Here is a 25,056-nt window from a genome sequence, read left to right as displayed (position 1 = left end):
CGTGTGCACTGAACACACAATACCTCCCATTCTCAGAGCCTAAAGAAAATAGACGTTGGCAGGAGGCGCTCACATTTTCCTTAATGAACTGCACAGCCCAACCTGAAATTCAAGTGCTAAACTTTCAGCAGCAAACAAAAGGCTGGTGTTCCGGCCCCGCTCACTGAAACCAAGTGACTTTTAATACACCTCGAACCCTGAGGGTGCTTACTAACTTATTCTTCCCTTATCAGGACGGCTAGGGGTCAGTTCCACCATGTAAGCAAAGGAAACAAATTCGGCATAAGACACTTTGGGTTAGGAAAAAAAAAAAAGTCACTGAGACCTGTACTTAGCATCCTATGTGTTCCTAAATGGTTTCTCTCCCCTGTCCCCCAAATCAGAGGAATTAGGCATTTTGGACGTTTGAATAAGCAATTCAATCTTTGGAAGAAAATTTCCTAAATGGCTGCCAGAAGTAATGCCTCCCTCTCCATAAAGAATCTGTTCACAAAACCCATGAGAAGAGGGGTCTGCGTTAAGCAGGCTCTTCAAGCCCCGCACAACTTCCTCTGCTTGTAGGTGTCCCAGAAAGCCCAGTTCTGCAACGCGAAACCCCTACTGTCTAGGCGATGTGCAACTTGCTATTTATTTGCCTAACAAAATGGTAAAACGGATGGAAAAGAGCATGACTCAACTGGAGGGCAATATTCTGGGAATTAAAGCACAGTATTTGACAATATAAAAAGATACAGACGGCAGATTTACATCGAAGCCACTTTCAGACGTAATATAAATAGTTCCCCAAACATAAGGCTTGCCCCCTTTGTGAACTGACATCTTGCAGCATCTCAGTGTTAGCAACTACACAAAGCTGGAATAGGAAAAGGAGTTTCTATGAGCCAGAGGGACCTAGGCAGAGTAAGAATGAATTGTCTCAGGTAGATACAGGAGGGAAAATGAGGTTGAGTGTCTGTAAAGCCTTTGGTGACATGTGAATTGCAGTGTTTGTACCTTCTCTTTTCAGGACTGCAACTGACAGAAATTTTTCCCTTATCACAAAATAACCAAAAAAAAAATTCGCAAGAGACTCAGTTACACAAAGCCCAACATTCAAAGTGCAATGCAAACTTCAAGATAAAGGTTATAAGAATCCGATACGGGAAAAACAAACTGCTTTTGGTTTCATAAGTTTTCCAAACCCAAGGAAGACCCAGAAACACAATTATTACATGGCCAGAAATAAAGGCATTACATTCAGAAGTCTAGAGTTAGTACTCTATGGCACTTCCTTTAATTAAAAGAAAATACTAAAACTTCATTTACTGTAATGGTCAAAGTTGTCTTCGGGAGTCTTAAAAAGAACACAGAAAGAGAACAAACTGTTTACAGGCTTGCGTTTACAGCTGTTTGGCACCACCAATCCAGGCAGGAAGCAGCAACACAAGATAAATGGACTGGAAGATCTCTCATAGAGGAAGCCTGGGTTTAACCAGAAAGCCGCTGCTACAAGTCGGATTCACCTCTTCAGAATCTGACAGGACCCAATTCTGCGGACCACCCCTCCACAAAACAGAGCTTGGCTGGACCCCCTGATTCTAGCAGACACCCTAGGTAATCACAGTCTTTGAGCCTTAATTGACATCTGTGCCAGGAAATCTATTTTCCCTTCAAGTGCTTGTCAAAAGCGGGATACTAAACTATTTATATAGTCGCAAACAGTGTATTCATGTCCGTATTTGCCTGTGCTTGGGTACCGCGCTGCTCAAGGGGCAGTGGTGTAGAATTTTTGCCTTCTAACAAAGGTCTAATCTCTAAAATCTATAGGAAAATCCAATACCTCTATGATAAAAAGACAAATAATCCAGTTAAGAAATGGGCAAAGGATACAAACAGACATTTCACCAAAGAGGACATTCAGGGGGTTAACAGACACATGAGGAAATGTAAACGATCACTAGTCATTAGAGAAATGCAAATCAAAACTACGTTGAGATACCATCTCACCCTAACATCACTGGCATGAAGGAAAAAACAGAAAATAACAAATGTTGCAGAGGCTGCGGGGAAATGGGAACTCTTATGCACTGCTGATGGGAATTAAAAATGGTCCAACCATTTCGAAAAACAATATGGCGCTTCCTTAAAAAGCTAGAAACAGAAATACCATATGATCCAGCAATCCCACTCCTAGGAATATATCCTAAAGAAATAACAGCCATCACACAAATAGACATATGCACACCCATGTTCACTGCAGCGTTATTCACAAAATGATGGAAACAATCTACGTGCCCATTAAGAGATGAATGGATAAAGAAACTATGGTACATATACACAATGGAATACTACACAACAATAAGGAACAATGATCAATCTGCAAAACATCACACAACATGGATGAATGTCAGGGTATGACGCTGAGTGAAATAAGTCAATTACAAAAGAATAAGTACTGTATGGGACCACTGTTATAAAAACACATGAAAATATTTCCAAACAGGAAAAACGATCTTTGATGGTTACTAGGGAGTGGAGGGGTGGGGAGGGAAAAACACTAACTAGATAGTAGATATGTAGTAACTCTGGAAAAGAGTAAAACAGTACACAATACTGGGGAAGTCTGCACAACTTTGACCAGGGCAAAGTCATAGAAGCTTCACAGACACCTCCAAACACCGTGAGAGACTGAGCCACTGGGCTGAGGGCTGGGGACCATGGTCTAGGGAGACATCTGGCTCAATTGGCATAACACATTCTATAAAGAAAATGTTCTACATTCCACTGTGGTGAGTAGCGAATGGGGTCTTAAAATCTTGTGAGTGGCCATCTAAGACACATTTACTGGTCCCATCCCGGCTGGAGCAAAGGAGAATAAAGACCAAAGACACAAGGGAAAGATTAATCCAAAGGACTAATAGACCACAACTACCACAGCCTCCATCAGGCTGAGCCCAGAAAAACTAGATGGTGCCCGGCTACTGTTTTTTCTGTTTGGAAATATTTTCATGTGTTTTTATAACAGTGGTCCCATACCGCTCTGGCAGGGATCACAACAGTGGGTCCCAGACAGAGAGGGAGAAAAATGTAGAACAAAATTCAATTCACAAAAAAGGACCAAAAGCATGGCCCTCAGACAGCTTTTTAACTCAGTGCTGAAATCACTCCCATGGTTCACCCTTTAGTCAAAGATTATAGACAGGTCTATAGGGCCAACAATAACACGTGTGAGGAACGTGCTCCATAGTTCAATTGTGTATACGTGTCTAACGGGCACACCACCCCAAAAGCAAAGACGAGAAGGCAGGAAGAGACAGGAAAACCGGACAAATGGAAACAGGAAATCCACGGGTGGAGAAGGAGACAGTGTTGACATACCTCGGGGTTGACAACCAATGTCACAGAACGATTTGTATATTAACTGTTTAATGAGAAACTAATTTGCTCTGTAAACTTTCACCTAAATCATAATTTTAAAAAAATTCTCACCTTCCACACAGGAGTCCAACGCACCCTATGCATGGCCATTACCTGTCTGTCAGTGGAGGCTTACGTGTTGCCAGTGAGGCTAAATAGGTTTCAAAGGAGCTTCCAGACTAAGGTAGGCTAGGAAGAAAGGCCTGGCTATCTACTTCTGAAACTCAAAATCAGCCACTAAAAAACCTATGAATCACAACCGATCACTCTCCAAACTGCAACAAATCATGGGGATGGCACAGGACCGGGCAGCATTCTCTACCTTGTGCATAGGGCACCCTGAGTTGGAGGGCTGACTCAACAACAGCTAACAACAGTACCGTTCACTATGTCAGCCGTTCGCTACGTCAGCCACGGATCACCTGGAGGAGGGCTGGAGGCAGGGTTTTGAAAATGACAGATTCCAGGGCCATCACTCAGATTCTGATGATGAGGTAGGGGCCAGCAATCTGCATTTTAACAAGTTCCCCAGGTGATGCACAATGACGTTTGAACCCCATAGACCTAGAATAGTGGTCCTCAACCACAGAGACACTGGGGAAGCTGCTGAAGATCCAGATGCCCACCCCAGCTCCCAAACCAAGCAAATCCTGATCTCTGAGGCTGGGGCCAGAAGTAGGGCTTCCAAAGTGCAAACGACATTCCACAGGCTTCCAGGGTGTGAACCACTGAGGCTAAGCAAACTGATGCTGCTGCATACCCAAGACATGAAACAACTAGACACGCTGTCCTCTATCAGATACTCAAGAGAAACCTCCAAAATATTTTTTACTCACTCCTGCTAGGTGGACACTTCCCTCCAGTGGCCTATTCGTCATTCCTATTCTTGATTTCTCCAAACTCCTTTCTCTGTACAGTCTGTTCACTACATCAGGCCCTTGTGCAACTCTGAGGACAAGGACTGGGCTCCCCTTAAGGATTTGCTACGAGTCCCTGGGTGCCATGGATGAAAAAGCATCTCCCCCGTGGAATGCATTAATTAAAAACGAAATTGCTTCAGCAACCTCTTTTACAATGCAAGTACCCTCAAAGGAAGCTAAGCTTCACTCACCAGGAGTGTTACTTTAATCCACGGATCAGAGCTGGAGGCTTGTATTGGATGTTTTTTGTTTGAGCTACAGTGTTTTGAAAAGAACCGTATTCACTGTCAATACTGCAAAAGTCTAATTCTTAGCATTGCTTGAAGAATTGGAAGAGCTGGCAGCCTTGGCCTCGGTCTCATGTGCAACAATCTCACAGTAAATAATGGCTGCACCCTGTGGATGGCCCATGTGCCTGGACAAAGGCCTCACTGTTCCCTATTGCCTCATGCAGGTTGGCTTCACTCACCAAGGCTGCCTGCAGAGCCCCTACAAGGCATCTGGTTTGCAAACTCTGCTAAAGGGGCAGAACTATTGATATAAAGAAGCCAGACAGGATTTATAATCCCATCTTTTGTTTTCATTAGTAAGGGAGGGAGGGGAGGAGTGGTGGTTCAGTGGTAGAATTCTCACCTTCCATGTGGAAGACCCGGGTTCAACTCCCAGCCAATCCACCCCTCTGTCAGTGGAGGTTTGTGTGTTCCTATGATGCTGAACAGGTTTCAGTGGAGCTTCCAGACTAAGACGAACTAGGAAAAAAGGCCTGGTGAACTACTTCTGAAAATCAGCCAATGAAAACCCTATGGATCATGACGTTGTGACCCGTAACCAGACAGCACAGGACTGGGCAGTGTTTTGCTCTGTTGTGAACAGGGTTGTCATGAGTCGAGGGCCAACTGCACAGCAGCTAACAGCCGACAACAATCATCAGCCGTGAAACCTTGGACATTCACTATCTCCTCAGAGCCTCGGTTTCCTCAGCACTACTACTCCTGTTGACTCATGGTGGCTTCTTGTGGCGTCCATGGGTATTAAAATGAACTGAGTATGAATATGAAAGTATTTACAAACAATAAAGCAGGTATGCACTTGTAAACAACTGTTATCAATCAGTTCAAGACTGCTCCTCATAAAACTTGAGTTAGGCTTGGTAGGTAACCCTGCAGGGGAAGGTCTGGATGGGGCTGGAGTCAGGGTTAAGGAAATAGCAATCTGAGTGGTAGCCCCAGGAAGACAGCAACCGGAATCCCAGCATCTAGAACCATGCAATTTTCATGAGGGCTGCTACCGCGGCAAGCATGCCAGTGAAAACCAAGAGGCTGCTTGTGTTCAAACGAAGAGATCAGTTTGGGAGGCAGCAAAACGCATTGTCACAATTTCCTCATTACTTCTGGTCTGATCCAACATCTCCAAGTTAGACCAGCGTCTCCTGATCCATGCCTGGTTTTTTCTCCAACAGGAAGAAACACAGAGGAAAGAAGGAAGACACAGAGGAGCAGAGAAGACAGTCACGTATTCCTTCTTTATCCTCCAGGGCCCTCCGTGCTCCCCACAGGCCTTTTCTCCTCTCCTCCCTTCTATTATCAGTTTAGAAGGTTGTTTGCGTTCTGGAAGGATTTTCCTTTCCCGGGCCTATCAGCCTAGCCTGGAGGAGACAGCAGATGGTCTGCCGCACAGCCTATTTGAGCACATATTCAAGACAATAATCAACTAGAGATTGACTTGGCGCCTGCAACCCAGAAGGCCAAGCATTTCCAAAGCCCGCCATGTCCTCCCGCCTTTGCCTTTACAAAGAGTACATTTTAATCTCATAATAATTGGATTTGGAAGGAACACTGATTTCATAAGCGTTTCATCTATATCATCAAATTAACTACTGATATGAATTCTTGGACACTTCTCTTTGTACTGGAAACACTTCACTCATCAGCCTTCTTGCCATTTTGTCACCCAACCATCCCCTGCATGGTACAGGGCTCATGCTCTTGCCATCTTGACCAGAAGGATGTGTCTCAGGAGGGACATGGTCACACACCCTGCTGAAATCCCATGTATGCCCTACTTTCTATGATCCAGCAGTCCAATGACCTTCTCAAGTAAGGAAATTAGGCTGGCCTGATGGGGACAACTCCCCAGTGTTCACTGCTTCATCCTTCTAGGAACCCAACCAACATACCATTCCATCCTTATTTTTGGTCAGAACATAGCTCTACAAAGGTTTTATTTATTTATTTTGTATTTACTATTTGTCATATCGGCCAGGTATGATTTAGGCTGGTTATGTGGTCGATCACTGCGTATATAATTGATTCTCCCTGCCTTATTTTTGGTAGATACTTAAACAATCTGAGCTTATTTAAAAACTTCCTTTACCAGTAAATATTTATCTCCCTCTACCTTTTCTCCTCAATAGAATCATTTGTGATACTGTTTACAGTTTTTTGTTTTTTTTTTTTTAAAGCCTCCTGTCTTGTTGAGCCCTAATCTTGGAGAGGGATATATATACACATACTATTCTAACGGCCAAGAGCGAGCTGACAGTAGATTACTAACCCACAATGACATGGCCTCTTTCTCCCCTTCCACATTATCAACGAGTTCCTCTTTGTTGTTGAGAATTAGGTTCAGCTAGCAGCTGCCCGCGATGCTTCCACCACTTTTGGAGACATGCAAATATCAGTCATGCAAATGACATATTTATCAGACCTTCTGCTTTTAGCAGAATGCAGTTTTCCATAGATGAATGTGCAGATCCCTGAAGTCTCCCATCACAATCAAGCCTCTCCTCTGTGATGGGTTTTCTGTACCAGGAAAGTGGAGCCAATTCCTTACTGCACCTGAGACAGATGTGCTGGTGTTCCCATAAAGACATTCTGTCTTTATCCTCATCAAACAGTACCCAAATCACAACCTGCCAGACCTATGCATACCTTTTCCTCATTCTCTTTTATTCAACCAAAAAATAATAATAATAAGACACACCACTGTTGCCATATTATAATCCCATGAATAATCCCACCAAGTCAGGATGACATCTATGGGATCATATTTGCACCCTTAAAAATATCCAGCTCACTTTATCAGTTGTCTTCTGTACACTGCAGTCACGGGTACAATCGTCAAGAACCACTGAGAACCTGTGTTACTACTGATCATCTTTCTTGGCCACGTAAGTTACTATCTATGGCCTTGTTACTCAAAGTGTCATCCGTGTAGAATCTCAGGCCCTACCCTAAACCGACCGAGTAAGAACCTACATTTTAACAAGACGCCCAGGTGATCGGTGTGTACATTAAAGTTTGAGAAGTGCTGTTTTATGGGATCCAGTTATACCTGGAGTTTTCTTCTTCCTTCCTTTGCTGATATCCTAAGTCATTCCCTTCTGACAGTCCCCTTCCCTTCCCACTCTCTCCCTTTCCCCCAAGTCCTTCACCTTCCTACTAAGGATTTTTAACATCACTAGAAAGATTTGGAGCCCTGATGGTGCAGTGGTTAAGAGCCCAAATGCTAACCAAAAGGTCGGCAGGTCAAATCCATCAGCCGCTCCTAGGGCAGTTCTACTCTGTCCTTTGGGGTTCCTATGAGTTGGAATCAACTCAACAGCACCTAACAACAACAGGCAAAATCAGGAAAGGCATCTTGGTCTTGAAGATATGATGAGGGAGGGAAAAGGGAGACAAGAAGTCTCCAAAACCGGTGTCATATTGGGGACTGGCAAGAAGATCTGTGTGGCCAGCAAGGAGGGCATATGTAAGGAACGTGCAACAGTCATCTACTGGGCACAGAAAACCACCTCGAACTAGTGGTCCAAACTATAATCACTTGCTCACGATTCTGTAGGTTGCAATGGGCTGGGCTCAGTTGAACAGGTTGTCTGCTCCTATGGTGTTGACTGGGCTCATTCATGTGTTTGTGGTCAGTTGGGGTTGGCTGGGGCTGGCTACATCCAATGACCTCTCTCGTGTCTGGTGATGTGCACTGACTGTTGGCTGAGACGCTCTCTCACTATGTGGCCGCTCATCCTCTAAGAGGCTAGACAAAGTTTCTTTCCATGATGTGAAACATTTTAAGAGGGCAAAGGCAGAACCTGCAAGGTCCCTCAAGGGCTGTCTTTGAAAGTCACACATCACTGTTATGGTTTGAATTGTGTTCCCCAAAAATGTGTGTCAACTTGGCTAGGCCATGATTCCCAGTATTGTGTGGTTGTCCACTATTCTGTGATCTGATGTGATTATCCTATGTGTTGTAAATCCTAACCTCTATGATGTCAATGACACAGGATTAGAGGTAGTTATGCTAATGCGGCAAGACTCATCTACAAGATTAGGTTGTATCTTGAGTCAATCTCTTTTGAGATACAAAAGTGAGAAGCGAACACTGAAGAGAGAGGGACCTCATTATCACCAAGCGAGAAGAACCAGGAGAGAAGCGCGTCCTTTGGACTCGGTGTCCCTGCACTCAGAAGCTCCTAGACCTGGGGAAGATTAATGACAAGGACCTTCCCCCAGAGCCAACAGAGAGAGAGAGTCTTCCCCTGGAACCGGCACCCTGAATTTGGACTTCTAGCCTCCTAGACTGCAAGAGATTAAATTTCTGTTTGTTAAAGCCATCCACTTCTGGTATTTCTGTTACAGCAGCACTAGATAACTAAGACAATCACCTCTGCAGGACTCTATTGACCAAGGCAAATCACAGGCCAGTGCAGAATCTAGGGAAATGGAAATACACACCAATTCTTGATTGGAAAAACCACAAAGCCGAACTGCAAAGAGGCATGGACTCAGGAGGGCATAATTCCTAGGGGATCATAAATGTAGCAATCTACCCCAGATTGGAAGAAGATATTATTAGTGCATGTGTTCACATTTTATCTTCCAAATTGGACCCTTAAACCCAAAAGCATTCAAGGAGCTTAAAATCATATTTACTTGTGTGTCCCAATAGCAACTCCAACAGATCTTTGCACACAGTGGGTGCTTAATAAATTCGTTTGGACTGATTGTACTTTCACAAATTGTTACAGATTGAATTGTGTCCCCCCAAAATATGTGTTGGAAATCTAACCACTATCCCTGTGGATGTAATCTAACGTAATACAATCACCTTACAGCTAATGTAATATAATGTGATCACCTTCCACAATGCAATGTACTGTATCAATCAGTCAAGATCATACCAGTGTAGGGTAGATCCTAAACCTAACCACTGCAGAATTATAAAAAGAGCAGATTAGACCCAGAGACATACACATATGCACAGGGAAAACAGATGCCATTTGAGTATCATCTACAAGCCAAGGAACCAAGGAATACCTGGCACTACCTACAAGGAAAGAACTGACACAGCCAAGACTCTGATTTTGATATTTAGCCTCTAGGACTGTAAGAAAATTAATTTCTGTCCTTAAAGCCATCCACTTGTGCTATTTCTGTTACAGCAGCACTAGTTAACTAATACATAAAAGCATGTACAGGAAGTCCCCGGGTTACAAACATCCAACTTACATAAACCTGTAGTTATGAACCAACCACTGTAAAACCTATTATGTTAAAAATCTGAGGTACATACAATGGTTTGTAATAACAAACAGGCACTACTTTTCGACGTGCATCAAAACATCATTGTTACAGTAGTCCTCCCTTATCCATGGGGAATATGTAACAAGAAACACCCCCACCCCTGGAAGCCTGAAACTGTGGAGAGTACCAAACCCGACATATACTATGACTTCTCCTATACATACATAAACCAAAAAAAAAAAAAAAAACCCAGTGCCGTCAAGTCGATTCCGACTCATAGCAACCCTATAGGACAGAGTAGAACTGCCCCACAGAGTTTCCAAGGAGCCCCTAGAGGATTTGAACTCCCAACCCTTTGGTTAGCAGCCGCAGCACTTAACCACTACCCCACCAGGGTTCCCCTATACATACATACCTGTCATAAAGTTTAATATATAAATTAGGCACCAAACCAAAACCAAACCTGCTGCCATCGAGTCAATTCCAACTCATAGTGACCCTACAGGACAGAGTAGAATTGCCCCAAAGTGTTTTCAAGGAGCACCTGATGGATTTGAACTGCCTACCTTTTGGTTAGCAGCCATAGCTCTTAACCACTACCCTACCAGGTTTCCAAATTAGGCACAGTAAGAGATTAACAACAACAACCAATAACAATGTTGTAACTGTTATTGTTATAACAGTTATAACAATATACTATAATAAAAGTCATGGGAATGTGATCCCCGGCCGGGGTGCGGCAGGATGGTGCAAGATTTCATCACGCAAACATATTTTAACATTTTTGGACCGCAGTTGACCATGGGTAACTGAAACCACAGATAAGGAGGGACTACAGTATTATTGGAGCCCTGGTGGCGCAACAGTTAAGAGCTCAGCTGCTAACCAAAAAGTTAGCAGCCTCGAATCCACCAGCCATTCCTTGGAAACCTTATGGGGCATTTCTACGCTGTCCTATATAGGGTCACTATGAATCAGAATTGACTCGACAGTAACAGGTAGGTACTATATATTATTACTGTATTATTATGTTAAAGATGTTTTAGTGTATCTGGAAGTATTTCTTTAATGTTTTTTATGCATAGAAAGGTATCCTATATACCACATGCTAAGACAAACATTTGACTAACTGACATTAGATACAAACCATACCTAACTGTTGCGACTGACTTACATACAATTTGACTTAAAGACAGACTTCGGAACGGGACTTGTTCGTGATCCGGGAACTGCCTGTACTTATAAACACAGGGACCGGAGTTTACCGGGAGAGAATGCCCAAAGGTTTAGTTCATAAAGAATAAAGTGTCTCTTTCGCTTATCAAAAAACTGAAAGAAGACAGAATAGGTGCATCATCATTTCTGAAATAGGATCCAGTACCTGACCTGAAAGTCACTGGTAGCAAATCTCTGGAATGACTGTTGTTATCCGTTCATTTACCAAACCTCTCTTCAAATCACATCATTTGTCACAAAGGAAGTGAAAAGGCTTAAAAGGTCAGCACTTGTTTTGGTTCTATAAAAAAGCACAGGAAGCCATCACAGCTGGGCAGAATCCTCTTCCAATCATTCTTTAAGCTTAATATCGTGCACAGCAAACTGTCTTCATTTGCAGGAGCTGCAGACCACTGTTTCAGTCTGTTTTCCTAACTTGGGCAGATGACATGCTGTCATCTTATAAGTCTGACATGGCAAGATTTCTTTATTTCCTTCTGGACATCATGCCTGAGATTAAGCAAAACAGTGTGGTATGAGGTTATAGGGACAATCTCAACTTTCTTCAGGTATAGTTAGCAAATGACTCAGTCCCTTATTCTTCTTCTGCAAAAATGTAACTTTCTATTAAAAAAAATTACGTGGCAGTGCTATTGATCAAACTTTTCAGGGTCCCCTCCTTTCAGTAGTCTCTGGGTGGTACAAATGGTTAACGCACTCGGGTGCTAACGGGAAGGTTGGAGGTTTGAGTCCACCAGTGGCACCTCAGAAGAAGAGCCCGGCAACCTACTTCTGAAAAACCAGTCCTTGGAAACCCTGTGGAGCACAGTTCATTTCTGACACACGTGGGGTTGCCATGAACCGAAGCTGACCCCACAGCAGATGACTTTGTCCTTTCAGCATGTGAGAGAAATTCACCCTCTTCAAGTTAGGTGTGGCCTCGTAGCTTGGCTGGGCCAATGAAATGGGAGCCGAAGCACTTGTGCTGGTTCTGGATGAGAGTTCTAAAAGCCGGTCCTGGATATGCCACACGCTCTGCCCTCACCAGTGTGACCACAACTTTCCAGATGGGAGAGGTTCCATCAGCTTCGGCCCTGGAGTTAGGACACATGAGGTAGAGCCTCCGGCTAACTCACATTTACCACTGGGGTTGTTTGTTACAGCAGCATAACCTTACTCCTCCTGATGGACTTGTAACTATGATGAACATGTAACTAATCTTGCTATTATAAACCTCGTGGCATAGTGGTTAAGTGCTACAGCTGCCAACCAAAAGGTCAGCAGTTCAGATCCACCAGGAGCTCCTTGAAAACTCTATGGGGCAGTTCTACTCCGTCCTATAGGGTCGCTATGAGTCGGAATTGACTTGACAGTAACGGATTTGGTTTGGTTCTTTTTTATGTTGAAGAAACTGAAAGTTCCTTTTAAGCAAGATGGCTCCAGGTTTGTTTGTTGTTGTTACTGTTGTTAGGTGCCGCTGAGTCAGCCCTGACTAATGGTGACACCATGTACAATGGAAAAAAATGTTGCCAAGTCCTGGGCCGTGCCCGTGATGGACTGTGCATCAAAGCATGATCCATAAGGTTTTCATTTCCTGATTTTTGGAAGTAGATTGCTAGGCCTTTCTTCCCAACCTATCTTAGCCTAGAAGCTCCTCATCACAGCAACACTCAAGCCTCCACTGACAGCCAGGTGGCTGCTGCACATGAGGTACACTGGCCAGGAATCTCCTGGATGAAAAATGAGAATTCTGGCACTGAACCACCCTACTGAACCATCAATGCCTCTTTTAGAGCTGTTTAAATGCAGTTAAACCCAGTGTTCTCCACTTTTCTCTGGCTAATTGCCCCTCCTTTTGTATTTTTGCTTGCCTCAGGTTTAAGAAACTGCCTTATTTCCTTTCCTCACAGGAAATCCACAGAAGGTGGTGAGTTAAGGGAGAGAGCTTGGGGCCACACCCAGCTCCTCACCTGCTATTGGAGCCCACCATGCCCATTGCCTTGACTCCTTTGATAGCCACTCCAAGTTCACGGTCATGGAACCAGAGGTTGTCTGCGTTGTCTGTAGAAGACATGCCATCCACCACCCTGAACCCGAGCAGCAAAGGCTGAGCCACCTACCCGAAGTAAGTGGCAAAACCCGGTCTAAAACTCAGGTCTTTCAGACCTAGTCCAGGTCCCGCTGCCCAATCTGTCCCCCAACATCAGGCCATGCACTGTATGGAATGCAGATCCTGCCAGCCTTCCTGACCCTGCACTGCCTGAGAGTCCTGGGCCTGACCTCTCCCCTCAAGTCCTCCTTTCTCTGGCCCCACAACTATCTACCTCCCCAAAGGCCAACCCTCACCCTATTTCCAAAGCCTAGAATTGGAATCTCTGCTGATGACGACTCAGAAGAGAACGCTGACTGGACATGTTGGCACTCTCATGGAGCCCTCTGCCTGACTGCCCCAGTTTCTGCTCATTCCTTCCAGAGCCAACACACTCAGCTCCCACTCTCCCTCGTCCCCTTCCCTTCAGTCAGGGAAGCACTGAGAAAGATCCAGTTACATGTCTATTAAAACCCCTGAGGGTATTTGTCCCGTTGCAGTATCTCTCTGAAGAAGCTTCAGTAACCTTCCCCCATCCTTTTTGATGAAGGCCTAGTCACTCCTGAATAAGTGTCTTTATTAAACTCTAGTTGGATGAACTCTCATCTGAAAGAGACTTCTTAAAGAAGCCAAGCCTTTTTTTTCTCCCTTTCACATTTTCAAACTCATTTAAACAGAAGAATTTTAAAACAGTCCCATCCAGGGGGAGTTCTCACAGCAGTTCCCTGTGTCCCACACTTCTCCATGACCAGACTCACAAAGAAACTGTGACCAAACACAGATACAACATGCCCCTTTCCTTTAATTCTGGGAAGACTTGGAGCTCTCGCTCACAAAGGGAAGCTGGAATGTTCTAGCAGCACATGAGGCAGTCAGATACTGCTGGTATCCAGGGCAGGCCACTTCAAAGGAGTCTCTGCCCCAAATTCTTTGTACCATTGCCTGAACTCCAAGAGGATGGGCACTGAAGACCAACAGGGTGGACGCACGAGCTGCCAGCCCTACATCATCCCCCCTTACCTCTTCCCATCAGAATCTCAATTTTATTTCCAGCAGCAATGTGCCTAGTCTCCTATGCTCCAGGGTAGAGGGGTGGGATGGGATATGGGTGAGGGTATATTTTGACAGTCTGGCCAATAAGAGGTGAACAGAGCCACTGGGGAGGACTTCCAGGAAGTGCTTTAAGGGGACTGAGGAAACAGGCACCTAACCCTTTTGCCCAATCCCCTTCCCTTCTTGTGTGAACAGCAGGTGTGGTGGATGGCACTCCAGTGGCCATCAGGAAACCACAGAGATGACAGAGACGCCCTGCCTTAAGTCTCCTAGAACTGCCATAACAAAATACCACAAAGTGGGTGGCTTTAAAGAAATTTATTGTCTCACTGTTCTGGAGGCTTGTTGTTGTTGTTGTTGTGTGCTGTCCAGTAGGTTCTGACTCATAGTGACCCTATGTACAACAGAATGAAACACTGCCCAGTCCTGTGCCATCCTCACAGTTGTTGTTATGCTTGAGCCCACTGTTGTAGCCACTCTGTCAATCCATCTCCTTGAGGGTCTTCCTCTTTTTCACTGACTCTCTACTTTACCAAGCATCATGGCGTTCTCCAGGGACTGGTACCTCCTGATAACATGTCCAAAGTATGTGAGATGTTGTCTCACCATCCTTACTTCTAAGGAGCATTCTGGTTGTACCTCTTCCAAGACAGATTTTTTCATTCTTTTGGCAGTCCATGGTATATTTGATATTCTTCACCAACACCACAATTCAAAGGCGTCAATCCTTCTTCAGTCTTCTTTATTCATTGTCCAGCTTTCCTGTGCATATGAGGCAACTGAAAACACCATGGCTTGGGTCAGGCACACCTTAGTCTTCAAGGTGACATTTTCTGGAGATTAGAAGTCAGAATTCAGGGTATTGACACGACCATGCTCTCTCTAAAGACTCTACAGGAAGATCCTTTCTTGTCCCTTCCAGCTTCTTGTAGCCCCGGGCGTCTCTCGGTGTTTCTTGGCTTATAGATGTATCTCCACAGGGCATCTTCCCCTGGATAGGACCCTGTCTTCCTTTTATAAGACATCACTCTGAAGGAATTAGGACCCATCCTACTCTGGAGTGACATCCTTAACTGATCACATCTTTAAAGAAAAACCCTATATCCAAAACGGGTCATATTCATAGGTACAGGTGTAAAGACTTCAACGTATTTTTTGGCGGAGACACAATTCAATCTATAACACACCTAAAGAAAACCCAGAAGACACCTGTGCCTCTAACAGCATGGAGGAGTCACGATACCAAGAGCAGTCCACCTACCTCTGCAATTTCTATGAGAGAAAAGCTAAGCCTTTAACTTGTTGCAACTACCGTTTGACGGGCTTCTTTCTGATTCTAGCACCCAAATGCAATGTCTATCCAACCCAACACATGAACAGTGTAATCCCCTGCGGCAGGCTTGGGGAATTTCTTTTTTCTTTAGAAAGTGGAGGGCTAATGAAAACAAGGAAAATCCTCGATGAGATGGAGAGACACAATAGCCAAAACAATGGACTCAAACATACCAACGACCACAAAGATGGCGCAGGATTAGGCAACATTTTGTTCTGTTGTACATGGGGTCACCATGAGTCAGAGTTAACTCAACAACTAACAAAACAGTGGAAAGTCAATGACCCGAGGGGGAAAAAAATTCAAAAAAACACCACAGGTTTCATTAGAATAAAAATCAATTCTGGTTGGGCATATTTGGTATATTTTGAGGTGACATGGGCAGAGCATAAAGGCACAACTCTGCTGGCCGTAATATGTGACGTGACCATAAACTGCTCCTCATCTAATACATTAAGTGTTCAAATATTTTAATCATATATTTTGAGAAAATGGAAGGGAAAGGAAGAAAAGGGAAGGCAGAAATGGAAGGAGGGAAGAGGAGAGTAGAGATGTCATAAACCAAGGAGGGGAGATAACAGAAACAGATGGAAAAGGAAACAGAAGAGATGGCAAAGGAAGAGAGAGGCAGAGGGGATAAAGAACGGGACAGACATTCTGAGGCATTGCATTTGGGTGCTAGAGTCAGAAGCTCCACAAACAGTAGTTTCAACAAGCTAAAGGGTTAATTTTTCTCCCATACAAAGTCCAGAGGTAGGTGGGCTTGTGCTGGTCTGGCACTTCCTCGGCAGGCGCCGTTAGAGACAAGGCTCCTTCTGGGTTTCTGCTCTGCCATTCTTGTGATGTCACTGTCATCTGTGTGATTCATGCTGGCATCAGAGCTCCATTTACCTGCCAACCAACTCTGGTCATACTGGATCAGTCACTGGGGTTGTAGACATCAAAGGCCTATATGAGAGTCCTTCTAAACCCCACAACTGTTACAGACATTCAACCCCTCGTCGGTCTCCTTTCAAAAGAACCCTGGAGATGAGCTTTATGGGTTTGGAATTCTGACAGACTTTTCCACCACTAAAATATATCTGTACCTAGGAAGTGCTTATGGAATGGCAGTGGTGGTTCAGTGGTAGATTTCTCCCCTTCCATGTGGTAGACCCAGGTTCAATTTCGAGCCAACGCACCTCAAGCACAGCCATCACCCACCTGTCAGCGGAGGCTTGCATGTTGCTATGATGTTGAACAGGCTTGGGAGAGCTTCCAGACTAAAAGGGACGAGGAAGAAAGGACTGGAGATCTACTTCTGAAAATCAGCCAATGAAAACCCACAACAGAACACTGTCTGATCTGAAACCAATCATTCCGTTGTGCATGGGATCACCAAGAGTCAGGGCTGACTCAATGGCAGCTAACGACAACAGGAAGTGCTCAATAAGGATCTTTAAATCAAGCAATGAATGGATATCATCAATAAAGCCAAAGACCTTCAGTGGCCAATGCCTCCCATTTCCCATTTACAGCGCTTCTGAGAAGGTCCACAGCTGCACCCCATGCACTGGCTATTTAAATTTAACTTTTAATTACCTAAAATCAACAAAAATTAGAAATTCAGTTCCTGCATTACACTACTCACATTTCAAGTGCTCACTGGCCATAACATTCCCATAATCACAAAAGTTCTATTGCACAGCACAGGTACGGACTCTATGCTATACTACACTCTGCTGTGGTGAGAAGAAGCCTTCCAGGGACATTGGAAACTTGGGCACACCATGAATGACACACAGCCTCTCTATGCTTCAGTTTCCTCGTCTATAAAATGAAGACAACATCAGCATCTAATTGATAAGAGTCGTTATGTGGACTAAATGAAGTAATACACATAAACCCCAAAATGCCTGGCACACAGTAAGGACTCAATTAATACTATCAATTAATATTATTTTATGGGGGAGAGGGTGGCCCAAAGAGATAGGTGCAGGCCCTCTGAGTGAGCCCCCATGTGGCTCAGGCAGGCAGTTCAACCAGGCAATTAAGGGGTCTGCAGTGGGAAATTGCTGCTCATGTCACCAGCAACTCCTTCAATCACAGCCCCTTCTTTATGGCTCTGCTGTAATAAGCAGAAACCGAGGGGCCAGCTAGTCCCTAGGGGTCATTCATTTCCATCAAAAGGGGCACTTACCTGCAATGACTGCCTTGTGACTCGGGCACTTATATAAGCTACATACGTACATTTATGTGAACGGAGTATACTATCAAGTGGGTCCAAGATCCTTTACTCATTTAATACTTGTAGTTGAAGGCTCTGAGAATACTTTTCTTTTTTCAGGCTTGCTGAATTTATTCTCTCCCGTTGATCCATGGGTTTATCCTCAGGTTGTGTGATGCTACTCAGTGGGTTGCTCGTGGCAAAGGGGCATAACCATCTTGAGTGTCTTGCTGGGATGCTGTAGGAAGGGGGACTGACAGGACTAAACACCCACTCTGCAGATAAGATACCAGCCGTGGGGAGATTCCGTGACGACATGTGAAACCAAACAGATCACCTCCTCCACTCAGCTTCCAAGATGATCAGACCTGCAGCAAGCTAACTACCAGCCACCACGCTGGGTTCTCCCTCACCAGTGGTGACAATGAACAAAATTAAAGTTGGAATCGACTCGACGGCAGTGGGTTTTGGTTTTTTTATGTCAAGGGAAGAGAAATCCTTTGAGAAAAGCACTCAAAAGACTGCTAACTTATCCAACAAGACACATCTAACTAAAAGGTTAGGTATTTTTTTAAAAAAACCAATACATTTTTCTTTTAGTTAGTAATATTTTAAGAATTAAAGACGGGGGGGTGTGGTCATCCTCTAATGACTTTGTCCCCAAGATTTTCACTTGTCAATAAAAGATATAGACATCCAATATTATTTTACATTTAAAATTTTAAGTTTATTTTAAATGTAAGGCTTACAAAAGATTCCTTCAGTCACAGAAAGAAAATTTGTTTTCTCCATGAGCTGAACAATCTATATTCAGAGGGTAAGACAGGCAGTCTGGTACAGTGAACACAGGGCAGGACAGGCCATGATGGAAAATGAAGATGCCAGGAGTCCAGATTCTTCTCAGGAGTCCTGTGAGTTCCTCAGAAGACTGCGTGGGCAGTGCGGGCAGGGTAACATTGACTTCGAACAAAGGGCTCTAAGACCTGAGAAGATGAAACCAGATGGCTGAGCTATCTTTGCTAAACCACACCATGCTAAGGAAGGTTCCACTCCTCTCACCTCAGAGCTGGAGCCCTGGTGGTTCAGTGGCTAAGAGCTCGGCTGCTAACCAAAAGGTCAGCAGTTCAAATCCACCAGCTACTCTTCAGAAACCCTATGGGGCAGTTCTACCCTGCTCCATAGGGTTGCTATGAGTCAGAATCAACTCGATGGTAATGAGTTTAGTTTGGTTGGTTCTGGTCCCCTCAAAGCAGCCAGAGACATGCCCCTCCCTCTTTTCAGTCCCTGAGAGAATGTAAGTAGCTAGAGGCCGGAGCGGAAAAGCTGAGAGTCATCTTCAAACCATCCACCTTCAATAAAATTTCCTGATAATGGTGCCTCACGGAAGCCCTCTCCACCCCACCCCCAACTACAGGCCAGCCCCTCAACCACTACAGCCCTGGGCAAGCCAACCCAGAAGGGGCCCAAGGATGTGCAAAGGCCTCTGGCCAAGCCAAGGTGCCCCACTTGCACTTTCACCACAGAGCAAGCTGACTTAACCTCAAGCCAACTTCATCCCTGCAGGGGCAATTCATTTCTATTCTTAGTCACCCACTTAGAGTAAAAAAATACCAAACCAAACCCACTGCTGTCGAGTAGATTCCAACTCATAGCGGCCCTATAGGACAGAGTAGAACTGCCCCATAGAGTTTCCAAGGAGCGCCTGGTGGATTTGAACTCCTGCCCTCTTGGTTAGCAGCCATAGCACTTAACCACTACACCACCAGGGTAATTCCTTCTCCAGAAAAGGACAGGCCTAGGAGCCACTAAGGCCTCAGCTGGAGTCCCCTCTGCCATGTTCTAAGGACCATGGCTTAGAGCAAATGGCTTCACCTCCCAGAGGCCAAGGCTTCCCTCTGTGACATGGGGTTCAGGCTACTTACTTCTCGGGGTTTCGGCAGGAGAATACTGCCCTACTCCCCCTGCCCCAGCAAACCACCTCTTCCCCACCAGACATCAGCATCATGAGGTCAGAGACTGTCTTCTTCACTACTGTATCCTCAAGTGGCCAAAACACTGATCAACACATAGCGTTGTTGTTGTTATTAACTTCTGTCCAGTCAGCCCCGACTCATGGCAACCCCACATACAATGGAAGGAAACGCTGCCCAGTCCTGCACAATTCCAAGATCGGCTGGAGATTGGGCTGCTGTGATCCATAAGGTTGGGTTTTCACTGGCAGTTTTGTGTGTGTGTGTGTGTGTGTGTGTGTGTGTGTGTGTGTTGTAGGAATCTTTTTATCATTTATTTATGTTGTGCTTTAGGTGAAAGTTTACAGAGGAAATTAGTTTCTCACTAAACAAACTGTTCTGTAACATTGGTTGCCAACCCCATGATGTGTCAACACTCTCTCCTTCTCCACCCCTGGATTTCCTGTTTCCATTCGTTCAGTTTTCCTGTCCCTTCCTGACTTCTTGGCTTTTCTTTTGGACGGGTGTGCCCATTAGTCTCGTACACATGATTGGACTATGAAGCTGGTTCCTCACATGTATTATTATTTGCCCTATAGACCTGTCTAATCTTTGGCTGAAGGGTGAACTTCGGGAGTGGCTTCAGTACTGGGGTAAAAGGGTGTCTGAGGGACACACTCTTGGAGTTTCTCCAGTTTCCGTCAGATGAGCAAGTCTGGTCTTTTGTGTGTGTGCGTGTGTGCGCATGCATGTGGCTGAATTTGAATTTTATTCTACATTTTTGTTCCCACTCTGGCTGGGACCCTCTATTGTGATCCCTGTCAGAGCAGTCAGTGGTGGTAGCTGGGCACCATCTCCTTGTTCTGGTCTTAGTCTGGTGGAGACTGTGGTAGTTGTGGTCCATTAGTCCCCTGGACTAACCTTTCCCTGTGTCTTTGGCTTTCTTCATTCTTCTTTGCTCCAACTGGCTGAGTTTTTGAAAGTAGATCATCAGGCCTTTCTTTCTAGTCTGTCTTAGTCTGGAATTTATGCTTAAACCTATTCAATATCACAGCAACACGCAAGCCTCCACTGACAAGACGCTGGTGGCTATGCACGAGGTACATTCACTGGCTGAAAATCAAACCCGAGACTCCCTCGTGACAGTGAGCATTTTACCACTGAACCACCAATGCCTCTTCAGCACATGGCAGGTTTGCAATAAGTATGTGGTGCTCAACCCCCCAAGCCTGTTTCCTCATCCATAAAATGAACACAATGTGACAACACTTGCAAAAAGCACTTAGAACAATGTCCAGCCCACAAGAGGTACCGGCCCACATTAAAACCAAACCCGTTGATGTCGAGTCAATTCCAACTCACAGCGACCCTACAGGACAGAGCAGAACTGTCCTACCAGGTTTCTAGGGAGTGGCTGGTGGATTCAAACTGCTGACCTTTTGGTTAGCAGCCCAGCTCTTAACCACTATGCCACCAAGGCTGTATTGTTAATGAGATGTCTACCCAAAAGGCAAAAATAAAACTGCCTTCTGGTTTGGGTCCTGCCATTGCTGATAAATCTACAGCGGCCGAGGTAGAATGCAAATAAAACAGGCTCTTCATCTGTTCCTGAACAGTAATTAGGATGGTCACATTCACTCCTCCTTCATAATACCTAATTTTCTCGTTTGTCTTTTTAAGAATAAAACAACACCTTGCATAGTGGCAGCATGAACTAGTGAACTGCTCCATTCTTTTAAACGATTATTTTGCTGTATACTGTTAAATCACTTTAACGTGGAGCTTACGTACCTGTTAGCTAGCCAGTAATTTCCTAAGAGTATCCTCTTGCAAAAACACATATTTACACTTAACAGTAAGTTTTAAGGTGCTTCTAGTGCTGGTTTTTTAAAAAGTGGAGCTTAAAAAAATTTTTTTAAAAAAAAAAAAAAAAACAACCTTTTTTTTTTTTTTTTTTTTTCCGGTTTTTGTTGTTTTATGTTACTATTGTTTCCTAAGATTGCCAGATGACTCTGGGGTGTCGTTCCCATTTTCTCCCCGTGTCATGAGAGAGAGAACGCAAACAAGAGATCAGAAGGAAGGAAGACAGACACACTGCTTTAAAAGGCGAAGGCCAAGCTTCGTTCTGACCTAACTGCTTCCTGACATAACATTTGCCTAAGATCACGCTATATTACGGAAACAGCTTAGCAGGGCAGCAAGATGAGGAACTGAGGCTTCTGGGAGCATGAGATTCAAAAATGAGGAACTTAATTTTGGTGAGAAATAGGGATGTTAAAAATCCTACTAATGAAACTGCCCTTGAGCAAACCGAGATGACAAGCCTTTGGTGCTCACCCAGACAGCCCGCCCTCACCCCTCTTAGCCACAGGCTCTGAGAGGCCCATCCACCTTTCCACAAGATCCACACGTCAAGGTCACTGGCTCGTGGAACCTTCTTCACAGACACCAAGAGGCCTCTCAGAACCACAGTCTAGCCCCACAACTGATGTCATTAAAATTCTGCTGTGAACTGCTACAGAGAACTTGTGACCAAGGGGCTTTTTTCTTAATTTTTTTTTTTTTACTGTGTTTTAAGTGAAAGTTTACAGATCAAGTTAGTTTCTCATACAAAAATTTATACACACGTTGTTATGTGACCCTACTTGCTCTCCCTACAATGTAACAGCACCCTCCTCCTCTCCACCCTGTATTTCCCATGTCCATTCAACCAGCTCCCGTCCCTTTCTACCTTCTCATCTCGCCTCTGGACAGGAGCTGCCAATTTAGTCTCATGTATCCACTTGAACTAAAAAGCACACTCTTTGTCAGTATCATTTTATGTCTTATAGTCCAGTCTAATATTTGTCTGAAGAGTTAGCTTCGGGAATGGTCTTAGTTCTGGGCTAACAGAGAGTTCAGGGGCCATATCTTCCAGGATTCCTCCAGTCTCAGTAAGACCATTAAGTCTGGTCTTTTTACGTGAATTTGAGCTCTGCACCTCACTTTTCTCCTGCTCCATCTGGGACTCTCCGTTGTGTTCACTGTCAGGGCGGTCACTGGTGGTAGCTGGGCACCTCTAGTTCTTCTGATCTCAGGTTGATGAAGTCTTTGCTTTATGTGGACCTTTCTGTCTCTTGGGCTCATATTTTACTTGTATTTTTGGTGTTCTTCATTCTCCTTTGCTCCAGGTGGGTTGGGACCAATTGATGTATCTTAGATGGCTGCTCATTAGCTTTTAAGACCCCAGACACCACTCACCAAAGTGCGATGCAGAACATTTTCATAATAAACTTTGCTATGCTAATTGACCTAGATGTCCCCTAAAACCATGGTCCCAACACCCCCACCCCTGCTACTCTGTTCCTCGAAGTGCTTCCTTATATTCAGGAAACTTCTTAGGCTTTTGGTTTAGTCCAGTTTTGCTGACACCCCTGTATTGTGTTGTTCTTCCCTTCACCAAAGATACTTCTTGTCTACTACCTAATTAATGAATTCCCCTCTCCCTCCCTCCCCACCCTTGTAAGCATCAAAGAATGTTTTCTTCTGTGTTCAAACCTTTTCTTGAGTTCTTATAACAGTGGTCTCATACAATATTTGTCCTTTTGTGACTGACTAATTTCGCTCAGCATAATGCCTTCCATATTCATCCATGTTATGAGATGTTTCATGGATCATCATTGTTCTTCATCGTTGTGTAGTATTCTATTATGTGAATATACCACAATTTGTTTATCTATTCATCTGTTGATGGGTACCTGGGCTGTTTCCATTTTTTTGCTATGTAAACAGTGCTGCAATGAACATGGGTGTGCGTATATCTATTTGTGTGAGGGCTCTTATTTCTCTAGGATATATTTCAAGGAGTGGGATTGCTGGATCGTATGATACTTCTATTTCTAGCTTTTTAAGGAAGCGCCATATTGATTTCAAAAGTGGTTGCACCATTTTACATTCCCACCAGCAGTGTAGAAGTGTTCCAGTCTCTCCACAACCTCACCAACATTTATTATTCTGTGGTTTTGGGATTAATGCTACCCTCACTGGGGTTACATGGTATTCTATTGTAGTTTTGACCCGTATTTCTCTAACGGCTAATGATTGTAAGCATTTCCTCATGCATCTGTGAGCTGCCTGAATGTCTTCTTTGGTAAAGTGCCTATTCATTTTTATTTGGTTGTCTTTTTGTTCTTCGGGTTTTGCAATACCTTGTAAATTTCAGAGATTAGACCCTGATCAGATATGTCGTAGCCAAATTTTTTCCCCTAGTCTGTAGGTTGTCTTTTGACTCTTTTGGTGAAGTCTTTGGATAAGCGTTAAGTATTTAATTTTTAGGAGCTCCCAGTTATCTAGTTTGTCTTCTGGTGTTTGCACATTGTTACTTATGGTTTGTATTCTGTTTGTTAGTTATGGTTTGCATTCTGTTTATGCCATGAATTAGGGCTCCTAGTGTCCCTATTTTTTCTTCCATGATCTTTATTGTTTTAGATTTTATATTTAGGTCTTCAATCCACTTTAAGTCAGTTTTTGTGCGTGCAAGTTATGGGTCTTGTTTCATTTTTTTGCAGATGGATATCCAGGTATGCCAGCACCATTTGTTAAAGAGACTGTCTTTTCCCCCATTTAACAGACTTTGGGCCTGTGTCAAATATCAGCTGCCCATAAGTGGATGAATTTATGTCTGGATTCTCAGTTCTGTTCCACTGGTCTATGTATCTGTTGTTGTACAAATACCAGGCTGTGCTGGCTACTATAGCAGTATAATAGGTTCTAAAATCAGGTAGTTTGAGGCCTCCCACTTTGTTCTTCTTCAGTAATGTTTTACTTATCCGAGGCCTCTTCCCTTTCCATATGAAGTTGATGATTTGTTTCCCTATCTCATTAAAAACTGCCGTTGGAATTTGGATCCAGATTGCATTGTTATCTATAGATCACTTTGGGTACGATAGACATTTTCACAATGTTCAGTCTTCCATATCCATGAGCAAGGTATATTTTTCCACTTATGGAGGTCTCTTTTGGTTTCTTGCAGTAGTATCTTCCAGTTTTCTTTGTATACGTCTTTTATGTCTCTGGTTAGATTTATTCCTAAGTATTTTATCTAATCGGGGGCTATCGTAAATGGTATTGATTTGGTGATTTCCTCTTTGACGTTCTCTTTGTTGGTGCAGAGCAATCTAGCTGATTTTCGTATGTTTATCTTGTATCCTGATACTTTGTTGAAAACTTCTATTAGTTCCAGTAGTTTTCTTGTGGAGTTTTCTGTGTATAAGATCATATCATCTGCAAATAGAGATACTTTTACTTCTTCCTTACCAATTTAAACCAAAAAAAAAAAAATCAAAAAAACCCAGTGCCGTCAAGTCCATTCCGACTCATAGTGGCCCTATAGGACAG

General features: G+C 44.0%; 1 protein-coding gene and 2 long non-coding RNA genes across 6 annotated transcripts in view; 1 reads left to right on the top strand and 2 right to left on the bottom strand.

Annotated features, from left to right (window-relative positions):
* Positions 1-25,056, bottom strand: part of DAPK1 (death associated protein kinase 1) — a 223,757-nt gene that overhangs the window by 134,661 nt on the left and 64,040 nt on the right. The window lies entirely within an intron of this gene.
* Positions 10,706-13,738, top strand: LOC126083365 (uncharacterized). Its single transcript, XR_007518787.1, has 3 exons — positions 10,706-10,833; positions 12,961-13,175; positions 13,410-13,738. It is a non-coding gene; the product is annotated as an uncharacterized LOC126083365 (long non-coding RNA).
* LOC126083366 (uncharacterized) lies at positions 13,087-21,633 on the bottom strand. Its single transcript, XR_007518788.1, has 2 exons — positions 19,654-21,633; positions 13,087-18,714 (listed from the first exon to the last, which is right to left on the bottom strand). It is a non-coding gene; the product is annotated as an uncharacterized LOC126083366 (long non-coding RNA).

The sequence above is a fragment of the Elephas maximus genome, chromosome 9, assembly GCF_024166365.1.
Source record: "Elephas maximus indicus isolate mEleMax1 chromosome 9, mEleMax1 primary haplotype, whole genome shotgun sequence".
Taxonomy (NCBI): domain Eukaryota; kingdom Metazoa; phylum Chordata; class Mammalia; order Proboscidea; family Elephantidae; genus Elephas; species Elephas maximus.
Note: the sequence above shows the minus strand (reverse complement) of the source record. Positions and strands in the feature narration are given on the sequence as shown.